Source organism: Phyllostomus discolor, chromosome 1 (assembly GCF_004126475.2).
Source record: "Phyllostomus discolor isolate MPI-MPIP mPhyDis1 chromosome 1, mPhyDis1.pri.v3, whole genome shotgun sequence".
NCBI lineage: Eukaryota > Metazoa > Chordata > Mammalia > Chiroptera > Phyllostomidae > Phyllostomus > Phyllostomus discolor.
The window spans coordinates 209,655,146-209,662,529 of NC_040903.2; the positions used below are offsets into that span (position 1 = coordinate 209,655,146).

At 52.1% G+C, this 7,384-nt stretch overlaps 1 non-coding gene across 1 annotated transcript; it reads right to left on the bottom strand.

Annotated features, from left to right (window-relative positions):
- Positions 1 to 4,906: 4,906 nt before the first annotated feature.
- Positions 4,907 to 5,042, bottom strand: LOC114493712. The gene has a single exon (XR_003684317.1). It is a non-coding gene; the product is annotated as a small nucleolar RNA SNORA48 (small nucleolar RNA).
- Between the last annotated feature and the right edge of the window lie 2,342 nt (positions 5,043 to 7,384).

The window sequence follows — 7,384 nt, forward strand, 5'->3', positions numbered from 1 at the left end:
GATGTCCCGATGTTTCTCCCTCCCTCCCTCCCTCTCTAAAATCAGTAAACATGTCCTTGGGTGAGGATTTGAAATATTACTCTGGTTTCCAACATCTCCCATAGGTTCAGGTTAACATTTCATATTTAAATATCAAAGGATATATCGGTCTCTAATGAAATGGTATAAATCCTTTATCAGTTATAAGAAAAAAATGTACTTATCCTAAATTAACAGGATGCACATTTGTGAGGTTTTCACTGTCTTATGTAGTGATTTTTTTGAGGAGACAAATTATTGCAGGAAGAAGCATCTTCAATGAAAATTAAGAACTTTCGTGCATTTTTAACTTTTAAGCAGAATTTTATATCTACCTTATTGCCCACTAAGAAAGTTTTCATATTTTATTTCAACTATTTTGAATAGTTTAGCCTGAGATGATGAAACGATTAAGCAGATTTTTCTAGTAGTATAAAAACTGGTGTAATACATTCCTGATAGCTGAAAGACCACTTATATGTATCTTACCTTTAATAAGAGCCTGTATATCCTTTCCCCCAGTTCTGTTGTTAATATTTTGCCCTGTTTACTTTATCATTCTCTCTATCTATACATATTTTTAAACTATTTGATACTAAGTTGCAGTTAAGATGTCCCATCAACCCTAAACACATTGGTGTGTATTTTTTTTAAGTGGCCTCTCCTGTATGCCTAGTTCATCCATCAAAATCAGGAAACCAAAAGACAAAATCCTGCCATTTAATCCACAAACAGCATTCAAATGTTACCAGTACTCAGAAAAATGTACTTACCGTCTCTTCTTTTTGTCCCGGGACCCAGCCCAGGACGGTGTGTGTGCGTTCAGATAACGTTTTCCCGTCAGTCCTCCTTGGCCCCGGAGCGCTTCCTTGGGCATTTATTGTGTTTGTATCTTTTATGATCGACATTTTCCAAGAGTGCCGGCCAGTCCCGTTGCAGAGTGACCCTTACTGTGGGTTTGTCCGATGTGTTCTCATTCGTAGAGTCAGGCCACGAGTCTTTGACAAGCACCAGGGGAGTGACGCTGTGTCCGCCCCGATGTCTCAGGAGGCACCCGGACCCGTTCTTCCCGGTTCTGGCGACGCCCTTCATAACAGCAGGTTCCGTCTGCAAGGGTTCTCCACCGCGAAGTCAGTGTACCGCGCTTGCTAATTGATGAGGCATGAGTACTTTGTGGGGAGCTGCACTGAGACTGTAGCAACATCCTGTGCCTTAATAAATCGTTACCCTCTAGATTTAGCATCTGTTCACGATTCTTACCTGAAATAGTCATTGCCAAAGGGTGAGTCTCTGATCACGCTGTTGCTTCTCCATCTAATTGGCATTTGAGTGTAGGCACTCTCTCTTTTCGCTGTTTATTTATTCATTGATTAGTGTGGAATGCGGATTCTGTTTTATGATTTACAGACGATCGTGATTTATGTTGATGCTCCGCTTGGCCTGGATTTGGCTAGTGGGGGCCCTCCAAGCTGGCTTCTGTGTTCCTTTGACCTGTTCTGAGGTTGCTTTTTGTTTTTTGTTTTTACTTGTGGTAAAAACCACACGTTAAATTTACCATTGTAATGATCTTTAAGTGTATCCAGTGCTAAGTGTATTTATGTTGTTGTGCAACAGAGCTTGCAAAACTTTTCATCTTGCAAAACTGAAACTCTGTACCCACTGAACGTGAATTTCCCTTCCCGTCTCCCCCAGCCCTTGGTGATCGCCTTTCTACTTCCTGTTTCTAGGGTTTTGACAGTTTCAATTACTTCACGAGTGAAATTACGCAGTCCTGGTCCTTTTGCAACTGGCTCATTTCCACTGGCGTAGTGTATGTCCTCAAGGTCCATCCACGTTCTAGCAGGTGGCAGGGTTTCCTTTTTTAAGGCTGCATAATATTCTGTTGTAGGAACAGATACCACATTTTCTTGATCCATTCATTTACTGGTGTGCATTTGGGTTGCTCCCACCCCTTGGCTATTGGGAATCGTGCTGCCATGAGCATGGGTGTGCAAACTCCTCTTTGAGATCCTGCTTTCAGTTCTTTTGGATACATACCAGCGGGACCTCTGAGTCCTGTGGCAGTTCTATTTTTAATTTTTCAAGGAACCTCCAGCTGTTTTCTGTAATGGCTGCACATCCCCGTGGTTCTTGGAGCGCTTTCTTACTTTCCGGTTCCCCAGAATGTCCCAGGCACCTTGTTTTTCCCCTCTAGCCCTGGGGTCAGCCATCTTGCCGAAGAGTCCTGGTTCACGTTCATAGAGAGCAGCGTTTGGAACCCAGCTCTGGGCGCCAGGTTGTGCTGGCTGCCGCTGGGCTGTCATTGCTGGTAGGTCCTCTCGGTGGACAGTTAGGAAATACCTACATCTGAGCCTGTCTCCTCGTCCACCCATCTGTACACATTAAAAGCCACAGTTCACACTGACCTTCAGTTCCGCTTCTACCCCACAAGGCTATTCTATTGTAGTCTCACCCCTTTCCACATTTGCACTTCCTTTATCGTGAAAAACGGGGCTCCCCTAGTATGTTCATTTACTTGTTTGCCCCCTGTGGCTAACTGATCCCCAGCTGTGGGGCTGCCTGCTTTGCTCCCAGCCCCCGCCCGTGGCTGCCACAAGGACTGAGTCTCCCCCCCCCACTCCTCAATCCGTGGCGGCACCTGCCAGCCGAACCCCATGCAGGTGTCTGAGAGGAGGCGCCGTGGCTCCGGTGGCGGTGCCTCGGCGGGTGTTGGTCCCAGTGTCCGTGGTGGCCGGCCGTAGCGGAGCCACCGCGGACCCGCGAAGGCTTCTGCTTCGAACAGGACTGCATCGTCTTGGGGTATTTGTCTCAGTTATCTTGTCACCATGTTTTCCTCGGTACTTTCCACTCTGCGGGTAAGCCAGACAAAGCCGTGATGGCCGTGGGGAGGGGCTCGCGGAGAGGAGGGTACAGAGGAAGGAGGGGGCGTGGGGGCGGGGGGGGGGGGCGGGCACCACACAGGTGGCGATCGCCTCCGAGCGGAAACACATTTGCAGCTAAAACCCTCAGGCTCTGCTGTGTTCTTGTATAACTGTCCTTGAGGAAACTTGGCCTCTCCATGCATCATCGCCAGGCTCGTCCACCCCCGGAAGCCTGCAGCTGCAGGAGCGCCAGGCCCAAGTTCAGGGCACGGAGGTGTTCTTTCATTAAACGGTCGGGCGTCCTCCCGTCTCCGCGGTCTGCGGTGGGCGGAACAACGCCCTCTGCCCCCGGACAAAGGACTCCCGGGCGCGCTCCGCGTGGGGCGCCGTTATGTAACAGATGCGGGGACCCGCGTCGTTCCTGGAACTCGCGCCCGCCCGTGGGAACATGGAGTGCACGGCCGTAATTACTTGCGTTTGAGAGATTTGGTTCACCTCTTGGGAATAATTGCTCCAGTGCTTTTTTATTTGATTTTATTTTTTTTACTGAAAAGTATCTGAGCGCTAGCAAGGGCAGCTGGCACGGAGTACATTCTGTGCGTGAGATCCCGTGCCAAGCACTCGACATGCCCCGTCTCCCGGAATCGCCATGACCGTGGGCGGTGGGCCCTGAGGTCGCCCCGTTTGACTGAGGAGGGAGCGGGAGCTTCCGGCCTGCCAGCGCCCCAGTTCTCGCACGTACTGGGCACTGCAGGGTACACTGGTCTGACTGTGTTATCCGAGTTCTTTAGTTCTGAATGAAAGAAACCTCTTCTGGCTGCCTTAGGGAGAAGGGGAGTGGGCTGAGATGCTGACCCCAGGGGATCGGGGTGGCAGGCCCAGCGGTCCTCCAAGGCAGCACCGAGGGGATGAGCCCCCTGCCGTTCGGGCCCCTCACCGTACACGGTCGCGAGGGGAGCCCGGCGCTGGCCCGGTGTTGGTTCCAGGCTGAGCCTGGCCAGAGAGGCGGGCACCGTGGCCGTCAGTGTCCACCTGCAAGCAATCTGAGGGGCTCTCACCGCAAGGCAGGAGGATGGGCGCTGGGAGGCGGAGGCAGCAAAAACCCGCTCGATGGGACTTGCAGTGAGGAGCACAGGCTGTGGAGTCCAGGGCTCCCCACGCCACGGCCACCGCTCTGAGGGTCGGACCACTCACATCAGCACTTCACACACACGCGTGTGCACATACAAGGGTCCCAGGAGCTTTAAATGACATGAGCCATGCAAAAGGCTTGGGGTGTCGGGCACAGAGTGAGCACCTGTCACACTCGTCGTCCCATGCACTCTCTGTTACAGTCCTAAGGGCTCGGTGCCGCCTCTGCTTCTGCAAACAGAGGAACCGGCCCCTGGGGTCTGAGTGGCGCATTCACAGCCCCGCAGCTGGTCAGCAACGCAGCCAGTGCACTCGCCACGGCCACTTGGTCCACACTCGGGGGCTTTAATACCTGCCCTTTCGGCCTCCGGATGAGAACCCTTCACAGCCATTTCCAACGCATTACTCGTGATTTCTTCGAACGGCGGGGCTTACACCGCATGACCTGAAAGTAGACCTATGACATCCTTTATCCTAAGACATTTCCTAGGACAGTTTAAATGCAGGAAACTTCCTGATCTGGTCAAAGCGATATCATTCATCTAAAGATACTGAATCTTTTCTTGTCTTTACACAGCTGATTTTACGCTCTTCTCACAGAATTACAGAAAACAGGCATCCCGTGGTGGGAAACGAGAAAATCCACAGGCTGCATGAGAATCTTGGACCGCACTCATCCAAGAATGCTTATACGCTGATTCCAAAAAGCCACCCAGCCCTTTCCCGTGAGGTCTTTAGGGGTAAGAAGCAGAGATGCGGGTGAGGTTAGGATTCGGTGGAGTGGGTTTCTCACCCCTCCAAAGCTGTTTCCCAAAGGGCGCCCCCTAGTGGCCCTGTGTTATGAAGAATCGGCAGGCCCTGCCCTCATTTTACCTACCCGCCCCCCCGCCCCCCACCGGTGTGTCCAAGGCATGAACCAGGCATGGGCACAGACCGAAAGCCAACCTGGGGTAAACGAGGGGTTGCTTTGTCCCTGGCTGGTCTGAGACGAGCACCACCACGCCAGGTGCAACTCTGCCCAGACCAGGGACACCTGCTTGACATTTCAATAAATTTCCTGGCTGAGGGTATTGGTGGCAGGTTAAGAAAATGTGCAAATGACCTGCCACTAGGAGTAGCTCCTGTACGGGAAGACAGAATCAGAGCCTACAGGGATCATGACAAGTTGGGACAGTGGGCAAAATTGGAGAAAATGAAATGTCACCTTTCTGAACCAGTGATCCAAACATCTAGCGGAGAGGAAAACCCTGGAATTCTAGGTTTACAATAAAAGCATTTTACGGGACTATAAAGACGACTGCCAAAAAAGGCAGCGACTGCAGGCCACATTGCTAATAGACTAATGGGCTCTAATTACGAATGGGCCGCTTCTAATAAAGATGGCGACGGCCCTGTTCTCATTCTTCTGGTAAACCGCACTTAGAGCCCTTCATTCAGTAGACACTCCCCCTCAGCACCTGCCACACGTTTTATAAAAACTGTTTAATCCTGCCCTGGCTGGTGCGGCTCAGTGGACTGAGTGCCGGCCTGCGAATCAAAGGGTCACAGGTTGGATTCCCAGTCAGGATGCACATGCCTGGGTTATGGGCCAGGTCCCCAGTAGGGGGCGCCCTAGAGGCAATCACATATTGATATTTCTCTCCCTCCCCCTCTCTAAAATAAATAAATAAAAATCTTTTAAAAAATAAAATAAACTTTCATAAGTAATACACATTCTAGGAAATATAGAGGGTATAGAAAAACAAAGAAATAGGAAAGAGCCTTGTACTAAATGTAGTACTTTTATCACTTTGGCCTATTTCCATCTTTTTTTCAGTGAAATGATTGTGTAATTGGTAGGTACACAATTTCTCATTGTGTCTTTAGAGAAAACATTCTAGTGTTTATAAATATCTCAGTGTTTTAGGTCGTGGCACCAGCGTGAGGACCCGCGCTCACCGCATGCTGGTCCCCACATGTCTAAGGCCCTGTGCCACTGTGCAGGACGGGGACTCCTTCGGCCTCTGCTGTCACCCTGTAGGGGGCCCAGCCCCCAGCCCCTGTGTTCCCCCACCCTGAGGGGAGGCACTGCTGGGGCGTGGCCCGGGCGCAGGAAGGGCTGAGGCGGGCGCTCCTGCCCCACAGCCCTGGCCGCTGGTGCCTGGGGAGGGAGCGCTCTGGCCGGCTGGGCTCCCAGCAGCGAGCAGTTGAGTCATGAGCCTGGTGCTTGGACGAGCCGGCACAGGACATGGGGCCCCAAGGGTTTCTAACTGGACGAGCCAGGGAGTCTGAAGCTCAGACCTTTTCCTGCCCCACTCGGTGCCTTACCCTTGGACAGGGTCAACGGTCCCCACCTTGGTGCCGTTGTGGCCAAGGCCTGCTCTGGCCTCAGGGCCACTCGGGCTACTGCAGGAAATGTTGGTCCAGGAGCTCGGAAGCAAAACTAGAGGTTCGCCTGAATAGTTCTGTGCCTCAGTTTCCCCATGCGTAGATTTGGATCGTACCAGTATCTACTTTGTATTATTGTGAGGATTAAATGAGGCTGCAGTTATAACACGCAAAGAACAATGTCTGGTGATTATTGCTCAGTAAATGCTACTGTCCATGTTATTTAAATTTCCCGAATAACCGATTTTATGTGGATCACGTAATTTACCCTCACGAGTGTACCTAGTGATACTGACTCCACATCCTCGGGAGGAAACCCTGCGGCCCTTTACCTGCCCCACGCACCACCCACACCTACTGGCCCTTCTACTTGTTTTGTTCTGTCTCTCCCCGCTTATTCATGTGTCACCTTCCGTCTCTATGTGGGTGACGATGCGGTCTCTGTCTCTGCTGTTGTCGCCTTCAAACCCACTAGGGGTCCCCGACCCTTCTCAGCCTCCTCCCTTCCACTTTGAATGGCGTCTCAACAGCTAGGTGGCCCAGCACTCCCATCTTTCGGGTAAGGGGATGGAGGCCTGGACAGGGAAGGTGGCTGGCCCAGGCCACACAGGGCTGGGACCCACTCAGACCCCCTCATTTCCTGCTGCCACCCACCCGTCCTCTACAAAGCCGGTGCAGCCGGTCAGAGGTGCCAGGAGGGGGTGGCGGGAACAGGTGCCTCCCCAGAGAGGGTCCTCTAGCTTATGACTGACTCCCTCCTGCCAGCACCGCCCCCCACCCCCAGTGAAAGGGGGCACCCCCGTTCCTTGCAGATGGCAGCTACAGAGGAGCCACTGGTTGGGAGTGGCCCTAATCCTGCTCTCCCCTGCTCTAATTCCCTGCAAATAATCTTCCCAGGCCGGCCTTAGCCTACTTACCCGGGGCTGGAAGGCACATGAGGTAAGCCAGCTGGCTTAACAGAGTGGCCCAGCTCCAAAGCCACAGTGTGGCACCAGTGCAGCCAGCTG